We start from the raw sequence: 20,847 nt of genomic DNA, 5'->3' as shown, positions 1-20,847 counted from the left end.
ATTGCTTAAATCGCATTGTCTGGACGAGCTGAGCACGTTTTCTGAAATGTGCTCCTCCCGTCACTCTGGTTGGGTGTGCATAGTAAAAAGTGCTCTTGGCAGCTAGAGAGTGCCACGTTGACCACTGCGCATGAAGAAATGACCATCTGCAACGTTTGGTTTAGGTTTTGGGTGCATTTTTAATTTTATTGCTTAAATCGCATTTTCTCGACGAGCTGAGCACGTTTTCTGGAATGTGCTCCTCCCGTCACTCTGGTTGGGTGCGCATAGTAAAAAGTGCTCTTGGCAGCTAGAGAGTGCCGCGTTGACCACTGCGCATGAAGAAATGACCATCTGCAACGTTTGGTTTAGGTTTTAGGTGCATTTTTAATTTTATTGCTTAAATCGCATTTTCTGGACGAGCTGAGCACGTTTTCTGAAATGTGCTCCTCCCGTCACTCTGGTTGGGTGCGCATAGTAAAAAGTGCTCTTGGCAGCTAGAGAGTGCCGCGTTGACCACTGCGCATGAAGAAATAACCACCTGCAACGTTTGGTTTAGGTTTTAGGTGCATTTTTAATTTTATTGCTTAAATCGCATTATCTGGACGAGCTGAGCACGTTTTCTGAAATGTGCTCCTCCCGTCACTCTGGTTGGGTGCGCATAGTAAAAAGTGCTCTTGGCAGCTAGAGAGCTCCGCGTTGACCACTGCATATGAAGAAATAACCACCTGCAACGTTTGGTTTAGGTTTTAGGTGCATTTTTAATTTTATTGCTTAAATCGCATTTTCTGGACGAGCTGAGCACGTTTTCTGAAATGTGCTCCTTCCGTCACTCTGGTTGGGTGCGCATAGTAAAAAGTGCTCTTGGCAGCTAGAGAGTGCCGCGTTGACCACTGCACATGAAGAAATGACCTTCTGCAACGTTTGGTTTAGGTTTTAGGTGCATTTTTTTATTTTAATGCTTAAATAGCATTTTCTGGACGAGCTGAGCACGTTTTCTGAAATGTGCTCCTACCGTCAGAGAGAGGTTTATAAGGCGGCAAGCTTTGATGTCTATTCATATGCAAATGAGTTAGGGGGTAATAAAATTTTATGACCTATTGATGTTAAGATTTATGGCTTTTTTTTATTGGGGGTCATAAATCACCCTCTTTTGATTTGTGGCGGGGTTGGGGGCATCAAGATGGCGTCAGTCGTGACGGCGCCATCTTTGACTGTCGCCATTTTGGTTTGCTGGCGCCATTTTTAAGATGTGGATATGTATGGGCATGTATTTTTATGAATCAAGACAGGTGCAGCACCTGAGCTAGCTTTGCTAACAGCCCTCTGAGCTACCTTTGCAGAGCCTTTCTGTTGAGAAGAGGAAGGGAGGAGGGGGTTAGAGAGGCGTCATTAGAGGTGGCAAAGTTGGCTTCAAGAGAGTCGCATATAATTTGAGAAACAATAGCTCAGCCAAAGTTATCTGAAAGCGGGAGACGCATGTAATTTGGTAAACATTGCTTTAGAGGATCAAGGGGGTTTTGGAGGATCAAGGGGGGTTTTGTTGAGAAAATCACACTGCTACAAGTCGCAAGGTGTTGGTGCATAATTTGACAAACAATACTGGGTCCGACGATATGAGAAAGACCTCTTTGATGCGTCATCAACAAGCGGCCAAAGTTATCCGATTTCGTGCGACACGTGAGCTCATAGGCGTGGTCTTATCCCCGCCGAATTTAAAGTTTGGTGTGGACGAGCATCATTTTGGAGAAGACAAGACAAGACAAGCCATCGCTCGGACCAACGGGGGTCGAAGCGCGTCGAAAAGCTGTTTTCGAGAATGGTTAAAGGTAAGTCATTTTACTACATTTCTCACAATAATAATAATAATAACAAATAATAATAATGATAAATAATAATAATAGGTTATTTTATAAAACAAGATGTATTGTTTACAGACAACATCGTTTTTGCCGATGTCCACGCATCTTTTGACGACGATTTTAGCGACGTTTACCTAACACAATCAGACTACGGTGAGTCAATCGCGCATCTAAGATAGTTCATATAGAGGGTATTAGTTGCTGATTTTATTTTTTGTATGCGTCAGATCTCCTGGCCGCTGCCACTAGAAAAAACAATCGGCCGACACAAGCTGCCTCCGACCGCCATATTGGAGCAGTCGAAACGTCCGACCGCCATATTGGAGCAGTCGAAACGTCAGCGCCAGCGCGACCGGCGGTATCAGAGTCACGTGCTACTGTTGAAACCAATCCAATCTCAACCCACACCGTTCAGCCGGAATCAGCGACGGACTCAGAACTAGTTGAAGCTCTGTCTACTTACGAGGGCTTGTCAGACCTGTTTGCTTTATTAACAGCGTCACAATCTGATATCCATCAGAATTTACTTAACAATGGGTAGCGACAGGTGTCTTCAGAGACTCTACTATAGCGCTAAAAATCCAGCGAGTTTTGGCGGCGAGAAACGGCTGCACAGGGAGGCGATTAATAGCTGTAAAAACACTAACATAAGAAAAGTAAAAGCTTTTTTATCCGATCAGGATGCGTACACTTTACACAAACCAGCCAGAATAACTTTTCCTAGAAATAAAGTTTTTGTTCGAGGTCCTATGAGACAATTCCAAGCAGATTTGTGCGATATGCAATCACTAGCACGCTACAACGATGGATATAAATATTTACTAACCGCAATCGATATATTCTCGAAACGTGCATATGTACGTGTTTTGAAAACGAAAACTGGTACACAGGTCACCAAAGCATTTGAAGATATCCTGACAGTTCGCGGTTCACCATTACGCCTTCAAACAGATAAAGGGGTGGAGTTTTTTAACAAACATTTCCAGAAATTAATGAGAAAGCACAATATTACACATTTTTCCACCGCCTCGGACACCAAAGCGCAAACGATCGAAAGGTTCAACAAAACGTTAAAAACGCGGATGTGGAGGTATTTCACTGCTAAGAACACACAACGATACGTCGATGTAATTCAGGATTTTATTGTCAGTTATAACAACAGTTTTCACAGCAGTATAAAAATGACACCTAACGCTGTAAACGAAGAGAATAAGAATATCGTTTTCACTAACCTCTACTCAAGAAATCCTTTTCAACGGGGATGCAAGTTCCGGTTCGCACCGGGTGACACTGTGCGAATTTCCAAAATAAAAGGGAATTTTGAAAAAGGTTATTTACAAAGTTACACGGATGAAATTTTCAGAATAAGACAGCGTCTCCACCGCGTTCCTCCCGTCTATAAAATATCGGACTTGGATGGTATGCCCGTGCAAGGCAGCTTCTACAAAGAGGAATTACAAAAAGTAAAAATTAAAAAAAATAAAATTTTTCGCATACAGAAAATTCTTAAATCACGTACTGTGGCAGGTAAACGCGAGTCCCTCGTCCACTGGGTGGGCTGGCCAGCCAAATTCGACAGTTGGGTACCCACAAAGAGTATTAAAACCATCTGACGGTCTCTAAAACGGCCATTCTGTGGAAATTACAAGATGGGTGACCATCAGAGAGAATTCTACATCACATTAGCGTCAAATGCCAGTGTGCATCTTTTTAGCTCAAACACGCTCACAGAATTCAAAACCGAACTAGCTCAACATATCGATTTAAAAGGTTCGTGGGAGGTCGGTTTATGCGAGATTTCCTACATCAACACAATACCCACCATTCCTGAGAAAAAAACGGAACTTTTACCTAAAACAACCTAAAAATCCGCCCCCTAGAGGTGATACGTTCCAAGACGACTCATCAGAAATTCGACATTTGCTCAAAACAAGGGGAGGTGTTTATCAAAATTATGACTCGTTAGCTTTGGACATTCAAACTCTATTAACTAAAGCGAGTAACAAAAAGATTGACGTCCGATTTGATCAGCACAAACAGAGGTTCATGTTTTCGGGCGAAGAAGGATTGAGAGTTATGTTCAAGAGCCCCCTGGCGTACATTGTTGGAATGACACCAGAGAATTGGTTGCCACTCAAACCGGAAGGCGTCAACGCACAACATCCTGCCGATATATGCGCCGGATCATATTTCATGTTCATCTACACCGACATTATACATCATCAGACAGTTGGTGACGCGTACGCCCCCATGTTACGAACTCTGCCTCTGGAAGGCGGATTCGGTGAAGTTGTAAACAAAACTTTTAATCCGGTTTACTATTTAGATGTGTGCAGAAGCCATATTGAAACCATTTCGGTTTACCTACGAACAGACCAGAACAACCCGATAGATTTCGAATACGGGAAGGTTATTCTCACTCTGCATTTTAGATCTAAATAATAATAAATTTAAAAAGAAATAATAATAAATTTAAAAAAAAAAAAAAAAAAAAAGACGTCATCGTCAATGCATCCCGACTTGTATCGTTTTGTTGATTATTATGAAACACAAGTGGGGGGCTCTTTTCAGGGATTTTCGGGAAGCCCTGTGCAGTACGGACGAGGGATTGGGTCTATTTTTGCAAAATTATTTCGTTTCGTGATGCCTATGTTTAAAAGCGGGTTTAACTTGGCGAAGCCGCATCTTCAAGCAGCCGCTAAAAACATAGCAACGGATGTAGCGGGGCGCGTCATTCAAAGAATCCACCAGAAACAAGGCCCCGAGCAAGAAGGTTCCGGGCTTGCTGTATTGTCACGTGGGACGATCCATCCTGGGGGGCGGAGAAAAAGAAGCGTTAAAAGGAAAAGACGCTCCACCCGTCTCAGACCAGTTGTCAGAAAAAAGCGGAGAAGAAGCAAGACAGATATTTTCTCTTAAAAAATGGCCCTTCTACATTTTAAAAGTCAAGAGGCGACGCTATCAAGTCTGGATCTGTTTAGTGCGCCCCTGACGCAACTCTCCATAGAAGATAGCTCACATGTCGAATTCCAACCGTTAACAGCAATCGTGGACCAAGGCCCAATAGAATTTTATATACCCGGGGACGGCTCAAAATATTTAGATTTATCCGACACTTTACTACATCTCCGTAACAAAGGTGACGCGTAGGGATGGGACAAATATTCCACCGCAAGAACAAGTCGGCATCGTGAATTTTCCTATAAACACAATTTTTAGTCAATTAGATATTTCGTTGGGTGGACGGTTAATCTCACAATCTAGCGCCACGCACGCCTACAGATCCATCATCGAGCTGCTGTTAAACTTTTCAAACGATTCTTTGGAGTCACAATTCACAGCAGGAATGTTCGCAAAAGACTCTAGGGGGCGCATGGACTCCATTTCTTTCGAAGAGGGCGTGGCTAACGCTGGTTTTGTGCGGCGCGCACGACAGATTGCAGGCTCACGTGAATTTCATCTTATGGGACCGCTTCATGGAGATATTTTCTTTTCCGAACGCCATCTACTGAATAATGTGGATCTGCGTCTAAAGTTAACTAGAGCTTCTGATGATTTCTGTCTCATGAGCGCTCCAGACAGTGATTCGTGTCTCAAAATACTAGGAGCATCCCTGTTTGTGAAAAAAGTATCAATCTCACCGGCTGTGGCTATAGGTCACGCCGCCGCATTACAAAAAGGTAATGCCCTCTATCCCGTCAGTCGCGTGAACATGAAAACCTTCAGTATCCCGCAAAACTGTAGAATCTGTCAGCAGGATAATCTCTTCCTCGGACACATCCCCAAGCAAATTGTATTAGCTCTCGTAAACCACAACAGTTTTATGGGACGGAGAGATTTAAACCCGTTTAATTTTTTGCATTATAACATAGAGTATTTAGCTCTCAGCCACGAAGGTCGACAAATACCTGCCAAACCTTTTCAGCCCAATTTCGAAGCTGGACTGTGTACACGTGAATTTCATAATTTATACACAGCAACGGGGCGTTTTCTAAAAGATTTACCTCACTGTATAAACCAACAGGATTTTACTCAGGGCTATTCACTTTTTGTTTTCAATTTAAGTCAGGTGGATGACTCAGGCGCGTTAACGCCGATCAATAGCGGGGTGCTGAGACTCGATTTGCGCTTCAGAACCCCATTACCGCATACAGCAACCCTCATTGTATATGCGGTTTATGATTCGCTTATAGAGATTAATGCTAAGAGATGGACTATTATTAACGCTATGAACGGCCGTGAATTGGACATGATTATGACCCGGATGCAGAGAACCTTATTTGGAGGCGTTTTCGCATCGGATGAGCTAGGTGACGTCAGAGACACGCCTCCGAAACATTACATCGTCAATACGCATCCAAGACATTTACCCGGAGAGCACTGGCTCGCTTTGACTTTAGAATCGGACGGCTCGGCCACATTCTTTGATCCTTTTGGGCTACCACCGGACGGGTCGTACTACCCGGCGAGTATATACAGATTTTTGAAGAAGCATTCTAAACGGATCGACTATCAGAACGGGCAGTTGCAGCACGAGCTCACAGACACCTGCGGTCAACACTGTGTGTATTATTTAACCCAACGCGGATGGGGGCACACTTATCGTGAAGTGCTGACTCATTACAATTCCGACCCTCTCCATAACGACGCGATGGTTAGAGAGTTTGTCAAAAAATGTCGAAGACCAGACCGGATGTGCGGCGGGCAAACATCATGTTCGTTGCATAAATTTAAAAAATGTCATTGTCTGAAACCATGTTAATGTTTTATAAAATCTCTTTTATTCAATAAACATTGTTAAAGAGAGTTACAGAGTCATGCGTTGTTTTTTCCACTAACAACAATAGTGTCATCTAATAACTAACCCATTTTACTACCGGTGATGTCCTCTTTCTTTTTTTTTTATTCATCATGTTTAGTACATCTTCTACATAAGAAACATCCCCATCTTCACCTGTAGCGTATTTTAAACGTTTAAAATCTGCGCGAGCCAAGGGGTTGGAGATGCTTGTTTCCGGCAAGTTTAACCGTGCTAGCGTTCGGAGAAATTCACTCCATCCTACCGGCTTCTCGTTGATTTTTTTCCCACTCGTACACAAATGTCTCAACAGATCGCTCATATGGGAGCCTTTGATAGTTTTTCCTCTAAAAACAAATTCACTTAACGGCGTCCAGCTTACATCTTCTGCCGATAGTCTTTTCAGCACATAGTTGGCATTGCGTCGGAAACGTGGACCTATGGCGTCCAGAATATCATCAGTTGCGCTCTCATCAGCGGCCTTTATTTCACCCCTCTCATTGTCTTCGTGGCGAATCGTAATAGGAATTTGCTCGGAGTCTTTTTGTTTGACCAACCCCAAGTAACGCTGCATTAAGGTCTGATAAATTTTGATCTTTTCATATTGATTTAAATTTTTATTATCCAAAACCTGTTTCATCTCTTCATCCAAAGAATGCTCTGCTGTATCACGGATGGTCGGCGCTGGTCGATTCAGCCTCTCGAGCTGATAAGGCGAAATCAGGAACATTTTCTGAGCCGTTTTCAAACTCATTTTATGCTTTGTTCATAAAGCCACTAATGACACTCCCGAGAACAGGTGCGAAAGCGGCCAGTAACGGTAAAATAAAACCACCTTTCTGAACTAACACAGCTCTTTTCTTCTTCAAAGTATTTTTCTTATCAGCCAAAAAGCGGATATTTTTCTTTTGCTTTTTAAGTCTCTTGTAAAGTTTTGATTTTAAGGGTACATGTCCTTTAAGAAGATTTAGAGCAATCTCACATAATGCTTTCACCAAACTACTGGGGCCTCTGAGTAGCAAATGCTTACGTTTGGCCGGCTTGGATGTAAACAGAGATTTGAGTAACGGTGCGTTTGTTTTTAAAAGCTTCGTCATCGCTTTATTGTTTGGGTATATAAACGACAGGCCACTGGTTATGTAGTACACCTGTACGTAGTCTATATTGTTCTGGGCATGAAGGTGTCAAATCTACCAGTAAATACCCATGCGGCTCTCTTGTAGCATCTTCAAAGCATTCCAGGAAAAACTTCCGGTTGCTGGGAGAAATTTGATTCGCCAGGACACTCACCTGCAGTTTATCGCGGGGGTTTTTGAACAAAATCAAATAATTACTGTTCAAACTAATAGTCCGGCTAAATTTCCCCTGATGGAATACATTCTGCGTTAGCATTATAACGCTTAAATTTTTATGATGTCTATATTGGGTGAATATTCGAACCACTTCAGGGTTATCCGAAGCTTGGAAGATGACGTCATCCAGAATCAACAGATGGTGCTGCTGTGGCGGGAACAGCTTCTCGTCGTCAAAAGATTCAGGCAGCCCCTTGATAAAAACAATGTCTTTATTCAGGTTTTTGAGCTCATCGTACATTGGCTGGTATGAAGTATAAACCCAGACAATATTATCAGGTTTTTTTCTCAGAACATGTTCAGGATTTTGCAATACATTTTTTACAAAGAAAGTCTTGCCACAACCCGAAGGCCCTGCTACTAGAGATGAAAAAGGGAGTTCTAATCTGGGGTCGAATTCAATCTGATTAAAAGCCATTTCCACACACAGACACACGTATGGATAGATAGAAATATCAGTAGCCAAACGGTTCAGTGGTGCCTCGCTCTAGCAGCCTTCTTTTATCGTACACCACACGAAGCCGCTTGGAAAATGACACGTTTCTGAGATGAAACCCTCTCTTATCGCGAACGATATTATGCTGGGGCGCGTAAAGCACATCTGAGGTCGCACCTGCTGTATCGAGGTAGCCTTGAACCAAACTGAGCATGCTGTCGAGATTGATGCTCTGACCGCTTTCGTGACTTTGTGTGATACCCTTTACCTTCATGACCGTCTGAGATGACCCTCGTGTTTTATAAGCGTATGTTTTGGGGCCGGCTGAGACAAATTCTAAAATGCTGTCGTTCGAAAGCTCATCTGTCAAATCACCCAGATAATCACCTAGCGGGAGAACACTTTCACCTGGCTTCACAGTGTACACGAGGCTGTCTGTATCTGTGTAAAGGACACGCTTCTGTAAAATTTCTAAATAGCTGTACATTTTTAGGCGTGCATAGGCTGTTGTGAAACACGCTGCAGCCACGTTTGATGTTTTTGAGGCGGGGATCTCGTTGTTTATGTTGATACAATACTGCACAATTGAGAGCTTCTCATTGATAAAATGGAAGAATTTCACATTGTACAGACCTGAAAACAAAAGTTCAAAAAAATCCTCTGATTTTGTCACAATTTTTGTGTTTGTCATGTTGTCACGTTGCGCGAGTTTTCCCCACAGATTGTTAAGACAGAGTTTTGACACTTGCCTTTTGCCAGGGTTTACAGCAATTTTGGAAGGATCGAGTTGGATACCCTGATGAATGGCATACCCTTCTATGTATCTTTCTCTGTCAGCCTGGTTGACCACGTGAGGCGGGTAACCTGAAGATTCTTGTTTACCTTTTAGAAATGTTCGCATGTAATCACGGAAAATTGTGTCGCTCGTTCTTGTGTAATGCCACACTTCTGTAATTTCCGCAACCGTGTACCCGAGATCGAGTGCCTTAACAAATTCAGGGGTTGTCCAAACACCTGTTAACGATCTTTGCTCATCACTATGTGTACAAGCCGTCTGCTGGTTGTTACACTCGGCACATGTGCGGCACAGTGTGAAGACGAGTTTACCTTTAGCTGTTTTGAACGGTAGAACGGGAAAATATAAACCACGGGGTGGGTTGACTGTGGCGCTGATGAAACCAAAATACGACCTAGGGTCTTTAAAATCATCGTGGATAATCGTTGGATGATCGATTGGGTATGTGGCTGTACTGTTGATGAAAGGATATAATGATGTCACATCAACATACAACACACGCTCGTCTGGCTCTGCCGTGTATTTTAAAACGAATGCGTTTGTTCGGCCCCCAAAAAGAGCCTGCCTCGGTTTGAGCGGTGTAGGAAATTTGTTTTTTTTAAGGAATTCCTTCACCTCTATGTCCATCTTTTTCATTTGCAACCATTCATGCTCCCACATAATTACAAGGTACACATCCTGTCTAAGCTGTAGATCCTGAATTTTCTTTTGTGTTTTATCAAACCTCTCCTGAAAAGGGCGTTTGGTTGTCGGGCATATTTTAGAGAGGTCGAAGCATTCTGCGCAGCCGTGGTGATAACAACCAAAATACTCAAACACTATTTTTACGCCCCCGATTTCACAATAACCATCTACAAAGTAGTTGTCTATCCTAACTTCACCACCGTTCAACGCATGTCTAATTTGGATATTTTGGCTGTGCATGATCCATTGCATGTACTGAATAGAATCGTGCGAGAAAGCTTTGTACTGACGCATATAGTTGTCTGATGGTGTAATGGCTAGTGTTTGAGGAGTCAGAAAATTAGCTCGAAAAACTTTCATGCACGCCGACGCAATTGTTACCGCATTGAATGGATCTGTTCCGGTGGCCTCAAAAAACTCACTCCTGAATTTTTCACACCCTTGCATTAACAGATCAACATCATTCTCGCAGTAGGCTATTGCCTGTTTAGCAAAATCAAACACATTGCTAGCTTCTTTGGCATACCACTCGTCAAACTTTGATCGTTGGGAGGGTGACATTCGCTCGGTGCCGTAGTACATGGGGTCAGGGTGAGACCCTACGTAGTTTAGATGCTCTAAAGAGCTGAATTTGTGTGGGAAGTAACCCTTTGATTTGTCTTCAAACCCCAGGGCCTTAGGCATTGCGCTTAGAGGCATCGTCAAGAATGAGAGAGAGTCTATAAATCGTGATTTTGTGTCTAAATCGACAAATGATAGAACTTTACTCCCTTGCATCAGAATGTCGAGTTTGAGACCTAATTCAAGCATTCTCCTTATCAGTATGTATGAATCAAAACCTCTCGCATTATGTGCAACAAACGTAGTTTGTTTAAACCGTGGCATTCGGAAAAATCTGAGAAATTCATCAACACAATCTGTGCCATACCAATGCTTCGCCAGTCCATTATTTGATTCGCAACAGATGAGAAAAGGTTTGTGTAAACCGTCTGAATCTACATAAGTTTCGAAATCGTAGTAGACTACATTTTTGCACGGTGGTTGTGGTTTGATGGGCTGAATGTAGCACATGTGAGGGTTCAACAATGCGTCATCTTGATTTATGATCTCATCACACACTGTGCATTTTTTAACGGGGCAACGATGTTTAGCACCGGTACCATCAGCTCTCACATAATATTGAAGACCGCACTCCATGCATTTTTTGTATGAAGTGCAGTTGCTGACACGATTCATTGATCGAGACTCTTTATGTTTGGTAAAGCATTCCTCATTACGACAAGATTTGTTACAGTCGGGGCAGATGACATGTTTAAACCGTCGCTGTTTACAGCCTGGATCAAGACAAACGCCACAGTGTCCTTCACAATGGTGCTGTTGCCAATTCTCATGCCCTTTGTAACAATACCTGCAAAAAAATGCGTGGCCGACAAAGGCCTCAATCGCTTTCACGCCGTAAAAATGGCCCTCAAGATTTAAGACAAATAAAGTGTCGTTATCTGTTTTGGGGTAACGCGTGTCGAAAAAGGTCATGGGGCGGCAGTCCTCTTTTCGATACATTACAGTTATTTTCCGTTTGAGGACTTTCTCAAATTTATGGACATCGCCCAGACTCACAGGTGTTTGACAATCCAATCCTACACTCTCATGTAAGAGTCGCGCTTGTCTTGTGGCCTGTTTTGTCGTGAGTGTGTCATTTAGCAGATAGGTTAGTGAGAGAGCGAAACACAATTTATTGTCTGTATTACGAGGTATGTGTAGGTGTCGTTTTTTCAACCTCAAAATCTCTCTGTTGGTAGTGTTCAACAGCCTTCGACGCATTCCACCACCACCACGCAATGGTGTGACTATTTGTACAATGAGCTCTAAGCCCTCATCAGCCAGAAGCTCTGTGTTTGATTGGGCTAAACGTTCAAGCAAGTTTGATACATTATCTCTGATAGAGTTTATATCACTAGTTTGCTGGTAGATGTGAGCTCTATCGTTACCAGCCGCAAGCTCTATCTGAATTACATCACCTGTTTGTGCCCTGCTAGCTACCTCTTGCACGACATCATCTATTTTATCTTCAATCTGGAGGTAGAAGGTTGCAAAATCATTAATGTTCTGTTGCGATGGTATATTTAACCGTCGCCTTACCTCTACATTATTGAAATGTGGCCTATTGATTACAATAGAACCGCCGTGTTGGTCAGCTAATACAGAACCGTTGTTAGATTGCTGGGGCGTGTGTTGAAATGCTGGTGTGTTGTTGTCAATAACGTCTATTTCGTGATCAATTATAACAGAGCAGTTGTTAGGCTGAAATATCGGCTGAACATCGTCAACAGCAAACGATGATGAATCGACAGTGTTAGCGGTCAACGGGTCAACCAGAGGCTGTGTATTTAGATTTTGGATCATGTTTAGCAACTGCACAGGAATGTCAGGACTGATACGCCCGTTGTTGCCATTAGCTTGGTTGTTTAATTCCGCTATCATGTTTAGCAATTGTGACGGGATTTGTGTCGGACTCTGTCGACCTTCATTCATACTTTGATTGTTCAATTCATCTATGACAGCCTGTAAATGAGTGAGAATAGCAGGACTGTCTGGTCTCTCCCCCTCTGACAAAGCCGCGGTCACATTGTTGAGCAAATCTGTTATTTGACTCGTAGACGTATTGTTAACGTTTGATAAATCTAGCTCTGGTGTGTCACTTCTTTGGCTTGGCCCGCTAAATGACGGTAAATCTATTTCAGAAATGTTTGCTAAGAAATCTGACTCCGTTGACGTAAGGTTTGGATGATCCATTATATTTTCTTTTACAAAACACAACAGAAACAACACAAACCTATTTTGATTCGGCTAAATCTGTAAGAGCACGTATAATCTTAAAACACTCTTGTAACCGTCTTTTGTAGACAGTTACCACGACACTTTAGAGACCCCCTGCTGGTTGAGTGGTGCGTGTTGTAGAAGGGGTGCCCTCTCCTCCTCCCCCGCCTCTTCCTGTCTCTCGTGTCACGACGCTCACCTGGAAGTGGCTATAAAAAACAAAAAAACGGTTAACCCTTTATATTATCAAAAATAGCAAGTCGAATGATAACATAGAAGGAAATGCTTCTAACTTTGTTTGTCGACTCTTGATGATGCTTCAAGCCCTCGTAAGTAGACAGAGCTTCAACTAGTTCTGAGTCCGTCGCTGATTCCGGCTGAACGGTGCGGGTTGAGATTGGATTGGTTTCAACAGTAGCACGTGACTCTGATGCCGCCGGTCGCGCTGGCGCTGGCGCTGACGTTTCGACTGCTCCAATATGGCGGTCGGACGTTTCGACTGCTCCAATATGGCGGTCGGAGGCAGCTTGTGTCGGCCGATTGTTTTTTCTAGTGGCAGCGGCCAGGAGATCTGACGCATACAAAAAATAAAATCAGCAACTAGTACCCTCTATATGAACTATCTTAGATGCGCGATTGACTCACCGTAGTCTGATTGTGTTAGGTAAACGTCGCTAAAATCGTCGTCAAAAGATGCGTGGACATCGGCAAAAACGATGTTGTCTGTAAACAATACATCTTGTTTTATAAAATAACCTATTATTATTATTTATCATTATTATTATTTGTTATTATTGTGAGAAATGTAGTAAAATGACTTACCTTTAACCATTCTCGAAAACAGCTTTTTGACGCGCTTCGACCCCCGTTGGTCCGAGCGATGGGTTGTCTTGTCTTGTCTTCTCCAAAATGATGCTCGTCCACACCAAACTTTAAATTCGGCGGGGATAAGACCACGCCTATGAGCTCACGTGTCGCACGAAATCGGATAACTTTGGCCGCTTGTTGATGACGCATCAAAGAGGTCTTTCTCATATCGTCGGACCCAGTATTGTTTGTCAAATTACATTAGAGATAACTTGTGACTTGTAGCCGTGTGATTTTCTCAACAAAACCCCCTTGATCCTCCAAAACCCCCTTGATCCTCTAAAGCAATGTTTACCAAATTACATGCGTCTCCCGCTTTCAGATAACTTTGGCTGAGCTATTGTTTCTCAAATTATATGCGACTCTCTTGAAGCCAACTTTGCCACCTCTAATGACTTTGCCACCTCTAATGACGCCTCTCTAACCCCCTCCTCCCCTTCCTCTTCTCAACAGAAAGGCTCTCTTCAAGCTCACACGTACGGGCCGGAAGCAAAGGTAGCTCAGAGGGCTGTTAGCAAAGCTAGCTCAGGTGCTGCACCTGTCTTGATTCATAAAAATACATGCCCATACATATCCACATCTTAAAAATGGCGCCAGCAAACCAAAATGGCGACAGTCAAAGATGGCGCCGTCATGACTGGCGCCATCTTGATGCCCCCAAGGGTGATTTATGACCCCCAATAAAAAAAAAGCCATAAATCTTAACATCAATAGGTCATAAAATTTTATTACCTCCTAACTCATTTGCATATGAATAGACATCAAAGCCTGCCGCCTTATAATACTCTCTACCGTCACTCTGGTTGGGTGCGCATAGTAAAAAGTGCTCTTGGCAGCTAGAGAGTGCCGCGTTGACCACTGCGCATGAAGAAATAACCACCTGCAACGTTTGGTTCAGGTTTTAGGTGCATTTTTAATTTTATTGCTTAAATCGCATTTTCTCGACGAGCTGAGCACGTTTTCTGAAATGTGCTCCTCCCGTCACTCTGGTTGGGTGCGCATAGTAAAAAATGCTCTTGGCAGCTAGAGAGTGCCGCGTTGACCACTGCGCGTGAAGAAATAACCACCTGCAACGTTTGGTTTAGGTTTTGGGTGCATTTTTAATTTTATTGCTTAAATCGCATTTTCTCGACGAGCTGAGCACGTTTTCTGAAATGTGCTCCTCCCGTCACTCTGGTTGGGTGTGCATAGTAAAAAGTGCTCTTGGCAGCTAGAGAGTGCCGCGTTGACCACTGCGCATGAAGAAATGACCATCTGCAACGTTTGGTTTCGGTTTTGGGTGCATTTTTAATTTTATTGCTTAAATCGCATTGTCTCGACGAGCTGAGCACGTTTTCTGGAATGTGCTCCTCCCGTCACTCTGGTTGGGTGTGCATAGTAAAAAGTGCTCTTGGCAGCTAGAGAGTGCCGCGTTGACTGCTGCGCATGAAGAAATGACCATCTGCAGCGTTTGGTTTAGGTTTTAGGTGCATTTTTAATTTTATTGCTTAAATCGCATTTTCTCGACGAGCTAAGCACGTTTTCTGACATGTGCTCCTCCCGTCACTCTGGTTGGGTGCGCATAGTAAAAAGTGCTCTTGGCAGCTAGACAGTGCCGCGTTGACCACTGCGCATGAAGAAATAACCACCTGCAACGTTTGGTTTAGGTTTTAGGTGCATTTTTAATTTTATTGCTTAAATCGCATTTTCTCGACGAGCTGAGCACGTTTTCTGAAATGTGCTCCTCCCGTCACTCTGGTTGGGTGCGCATAGTAAAAAGTGCTCTTGGCAGCTAGAGAGTGCCGCGTTGACCACTGCGCATGAAGAAATAACCACCTGCAACGTTTGGTTTGGGTTTTAGGTGCATTTTTAATTTTATTGCTTAAATCGCATTTTCTCGACGAGCTGAGCACGTTTTCTGAAATGTGCTCCTCCCGTCACTCTGGTTGGGTGCGCATAGTAAAAAGTGCTCTTGGCAGCTAGAGAGTGCCGCGTTGACTGCTGCGCATGAAGAAATAACCACCTGCAACGTTTGGTTTAGGTTTTGGGTGCATTTTTAATTTTATTGCTTAAATCGCATTTTCTCGACGAGCTGAGCACGTTTTCTGGAATGTGCTCCTCCCGTCACTCTAGTTGGGTGTGTATAGTAAAAAGTGCTCTTGGCAGCTAGAGAGTGCCGCGTTGACCACTGCGCATGAAGAAATAACCACCTGCAACGTTTGGTTTAGGTTTTGGGTGCATTTTTAATTTTATTGCTTAAATCGCATTTTCTCGTCGAGCTGAGCACGTTTTCTGAAATGCGCTCCTCCCGTCACTCTGGTTGGGTGTGCATAGTAAAAAGTGCTCTTGGCAGCTAGAGAGTGCCGCGTTGACTGCTGCGCATGAAGAAATAACCACCTGCAACGTTTGGTTTAGGTTTTAGGTGCATTTTTTTATTTTAATGCTTAAATAGCATTTTCTGGACGAGCTGAGCACGTTTTCTGAAATGTGCTCCCCCGTCACTCTGGTTGGGTGCGCATAGTAAAAAGTGCTCTTGGCAGCTAGAGAGTGCCGCGTTGACCACTGCGCATGAAGAAATAACCACCTGCAACGTTTGGTTTAGGTTTTGGGTGCATTTTTAATTTTATTGCTTAAATCGCATGTTCTCATCGAGCTGAGCACGTTTTCTGAAATGCGCTCCTCCCGTCACTCTTGTCTGGTGTGCATAGTAAAAAGTGCTCTTGGCAGCTAGAGAGTGCCGCGTTGACCACTGCGCATGAAGAAATGACCATCTGCAACGTTTGGTTTAGGTTTTGGGTGCATTTTTAATTTTATTGCTTAAATCGCATTTTCTCGACGAGCTGAGCACGTTTTCTGAAATGTGCTCCTCCCGTCACTCTGGTTGGGTGCGCATAGTAAAAAGTGCTCTTGGCAGCTAGAGAGTGCCGCGTTGACCACTGCGCATGAAGAAATAACCACCTGCAACGTGTGGTTTAGGTTTTGGGTGCTTTTTTAATTTTATTGCTTAAATCGCATTTTCTCGACGAGCTGAGCACGTTTTCTGAAATGTGCTCCTCCCGTCACTCTGGTTGGGTGTGCATAGTAAAAAGTGCTCTTGGCAGCTAGAGAGTGCCGCGTTGACCACTGCGCATGAAGAAATGACCATCTGCAACGTTTGGTTTAGGTTTTGGGTGCAGTTTTACTTTTATTGCTTAAATCGCATTTTCTCGACGAGCTGAGCACGTTTTCTGAAATGTGCTCCTCCCGTCACTCTTGTTGGGTGTGCATAGTAAAAAGTGCTCTTGGCAGCTAGAGAGTGCCGCGTTGACCACTGTGCATGAAGAAATAACCACCTGCAACGTTTGGTTCAGGTTTTAGGTGCATTTTTAATTTTATTGCTTAAATCGCATTTTCTCGTTGAGCTGAGCACGTTTTCTGAAATGTGCTCCTCCCGTCACTCTGGTTGGGTGCGCATAGTAAAAAGTGCTCTTGGCAGCTACAGAGTGCCGCGTTGACCACTGCGCATGAAGAAATAACCAACTGCAACGTTTGGTTTAGGTTTTGGGTGCATTTTTAATTTTATTGCTTAAATCGCATGTTCTCATCGAGCTGAGCACGTTTTCTGAAATGCGCTCCCCCCGTCACTCTTGTTGGGTGTGCATAGTAAAAAGTGCTCTTGGCAGCTAGAGAGTGCCGCGTTGACCACTGCGCATGAAGAAATGACCATCTGCAACGTTTGGTTTAGGTTTTGGGTGCATTTTTAACTTTATTGCTTAAATCGCATTTTCTCGACGAGCTGAGCACGTTTTCTGAAATGTGCTCCTCCCGTCACTCTGGTTGGGTGCGCATAGTAAAAAGTGCTCTTGGCAGCTAGAGAGTGCCGCGTTGACCACTGCGCATGAAGAAATAACCACCTGCAACGTTTGGTTTAGGTTTTGGGTGCATGTTTAATTTTATTGCTTAAATCGCATTTTCTCGACGAGCTGAGCACGTTTTCTGAAATGTGCTCCTCCCGTCACTCTGGTTGGGTGCGCATAGTAAAAAGTGCTCTTGGCAGCTAGAGAGTGCCGCGTTGACCACTGCGCATGAAGAAATAACCACCTGCAACGTTTGGTTTAGGTTTTAGGTGTATTTTTAATTTTATTGCTTAAATCGCATTTTCTCGACGAGCTGAGCACGTTTTCTGAAATGTGCTCCTCTCGTCACTCTGGTTGGGTGCGCATAGTAAAACGTGTTCTTGGCAGCTAGAGAGTGCCGCGTTGACTGCTGCGCACGAAGAAATAACCACCTGCAACGTTTGGTTTAGGTTTTGGGTGCATTTTTAATTTTATTGCTTAAATCGCATTTTCTCGACGAGCTGAGCACGTTTTCTGAAATGCGCTCCTCCCGTCACTCTGGTTGGGTGTGCATTGTAAAAAGTGCTCTTGGCAGCTAGAGAGTGCCGCGTTGACCACTGCACATGAAGAAATGACCATCTGCAACGTTTCGTTTAGGTTTTGGGTGCATTTTTAATTGTATTGCTTAAATCGCATTTTCTCGACGAGCTGAGCACGTTTTCTGAAATGTGCTCCTCCCGTCGCTCTGGTTGGGTGCGCATAGTAAAAAGTGCTCTTGGCAGCTAGAGAGTGCCGTGTTGACTGCTGCGCATGAAGAAATAACCACCTGCAACTTTTGGTTTAGGTTTTAGGTGCATTTTTAATTTTATTGCTTAAATTGCATTTACTCGACGAGCTGAGCACGTTTTCTTAAATGTGCTCCTCCCGTCACTCTGGTTGGGTGCGCATAGTAAAAAGTGCTCTTGGCAGCTAGAGAGTGCCGCCTTGACTGCTGCGCACGAAGAAATAACCACCTGCAACGTTTGGTTTAGGTTTTAGGTGCATTTTTAATTTTATTGCTTAAATCGCATTTTCTCGACGAGCTGAGCACGTTTTCTGAAATGTGCTCCTCCCGTCACTCTGGTTGGGTGCGCATAGTAAAAAGTGCTCTTGGCAGCTAGAGAGTGCCGCGTTGACCACTGCGCATGAAGAAATAACCACCTGCAACGTTTGGTTTAGGTTTTAGGTGCATTTTTATTTTTATTGCTTAAATCGCATTTTCTCGACGAGCTGAGCACGTTTTCTGAAATGCGCTCCTCCCGTCACTCTGGTTGGGTGCGCATAGTAAAAAGTGCTCTTGGCAGCTAGAGAATGCCGCGTTGACCACTGCGCATGAAGAAATAACCACCAGCAACGTTTGGTTTAGGTTTTGGGTGCATTTTTAATTTTATTGCTTAAATTGCATTTACTCGACGAGCTGAGCACGTTTTCTGAAATGTGCTCCTCCCGTCACTCTGGTTGGGTGCGCATAGTAAAAAGTGCTCTTGGCAGCTAGAGAGTGCCGCGTTGACTGCTGCGCACGAAGAAATAACCACCTGCAACGTTTGGTTTAGGTTTTAGGTGCATTTTTAATTTTATTGCTTAAATCGCATTTTCTCGACGAGCTGAGCACGTTTTCTGAAATGTGCTCCTCCCGTCACTCTGGTTGGGTGCGCATAGTAAAAAGTGCTCTTGGCAGCTAGAGAGTGCCGCGTTGACCACTGCGCATGAAGAAATAACCACCTGCAACGTTTGGTTTAGGTTTTAGGTGCATTTTTAATTTTATTGCTTAAATCGCATTTTCTCGACGAGCTGAGCACGTTTTCTGAAATGTACTCCTCCCGTCACTCTGGTTGGGTGCGCATAGTAAAAAATGCTCTGGGCAGCTAGAGAGTGCCGCGTTGACCACTGCGCATGAAGAAAAAACCACCTGCAACGTTTGGTTTAATGTTTTGGGTGCATTTTTTATTTTATTGCTTAAATCGCATTTTCTCGGCGAGCTGAGCACGTTTTCTGAAATGCGCTCCTCCCGTCACTCTGGTTGGGTGCGCATAGTAAAAAGTGCTCTTGGCAGCTAGAGAATGCCGCGTTGACCACTGCGCATGAAGAAATAACCACCAGCAACGTTTGGTTTAGGTTTTGGGTGCATTTTTAATTTTATTGCTTAAATCGCATTTTCTCGACGAGCTGAGCACGTTTTCTGAAATGTGCTCCCCCCGTCACTCTGGTTGGGTGCGCATAGAAAAAAGTGCTCTTGGCAGCTAGAGAGTGCCGCGTTGACCACTGCATATGAAGAAATAACCACCTGCAACGTTTGGTATAGATTTTAGGTGCATTTTTAATTTTATTGCTTAAATCGCATTTTCTCGACGAGCTGAGCACGTTTTCTGAAATGTGGTCCTCCCGTCACTCTGGGTGGGTGCGCATAGTAAAAAGTGCTCTTGGCAGCTAGAGAGTGCCGCGTTGACCACTGCGCATGAAGAAACGACCATCTGCAACGTTTGGTTTAGGTTTTGGGTGCATTTTTAATTTTATTGCTTAAATCGCATTTACTCGACGAGCTGAGCACGTTTTCTGAAATGTGCTCCTCCCGTCACTCTGGTTGGGTGCGCATAGTAAAAAGTGCTCTTGGCAGCTAGAGAGTGCCGCGTTGACCACTGCGCATGAAGAAATGACCACCTGCAACGTTTGGTTTAGGTTTTGGGTGCATTTTTAATTTTATTGCTTAAATCGCATTTTCTCGACGAGCTGAGCACGTTTTCTGAAATGCGCTCCTCCCGTCACTCTGGTTGGGTGTGCATAGTAAAAAGTGCTCTTGGCAGCTAGAGAGTGCCGCGTTGACCACTGCGCATGAAGAAATGACCATCTGCAGCGTTTGGTTTAGGTTTTAGGTGCATTTTTAATTTTATTGCTTAAATCGCATTTTCTCGACGAGCTGAGCACATTTTCTGAAATGTGCTCCTCCCGTCACTCTGGTTAGGTGCGCATAGTAAAAAGTGCTCTTGGCAGCTAGAGAGTGCCGCATTGACCACTGCGCATGAAGAAATAACCACCTGCAACGTTTGGTTTAGGTTTTAGGTGCATTTTAAATTTTATTGCTTAAATCGCATTTTCTCGACGAGCTGAGCACGTTTTCTGAAATGTGCTCCTCCCGTCACTCTGGTTGGGTGCGCATAGTAAAAAGTGCTCTTGGCAGCTAGAGAGTGCCGCGTTGACCACTGCGCATGAAGAAATATCCACCTGCAACGTTTGGTTTAGGTTTTAAGTGCATTTTTTATTTTATTGCTTAAATCGCATTTTCTCGACGAGCTGAGCACGTTTTCTGAAATGTGCTCCTCCCGTCACTCTGGTTGGGTGCGCATAGTAAAAAGTGCTCTTGGCAGCTAGAGAGTGCCGCGTTGACTGCTGCATATGAAGAAATAACCACCTGCAACGTTTGGTTTA

General features: G+C 43.8%; 1 long non-coding RNA gene across 1 annotated transcript; it reads right to left on the bottom strand.

Annotated features, from left to right (window-relative positions):
- Positions 1–13,178: 13,178 nt before the first annotated feature.
- LOC137840807 (uncharacterized) lies at positions 13,179–14,267 on the bottom strand. The gene is made up of 3 exons (XR_011087868.1): positions 13,547–14,267; positions 13,370–13,447; positions 13,179–13,295 (listed from the first exon to the last, which is right to left on the bottom strand). It is a non-coding gene; the product is annotated as an uncharacterized lncRNA (long non-coding RNA).
- Between the last annotated feature and the right edge of the window lie 6,580 nt (positions 14,268–20,847).

This window comes from Syngnathus scovelli, chromosome 12 (assembly GCF_024217435.2).
Source record: "Syngnathus scovelli strain Florida chromosome 12, RoL_Ssco_1.2, whole genome shotgun sequence".
In the NCBI taxonomy this organism is placed as follows: domain Eukaryota; kingdom Metazoa; phylum Chordata; class Actinopteri; order Syngnathiformes; family Syngnathidae; genus Syngnathus; species Syngnathus scovelli.
The sequence above is the reverse complement of the archived record's forward strand: the minus strand, read 5'-3'. Positions and strand labels throughout refer to the sequence as shown.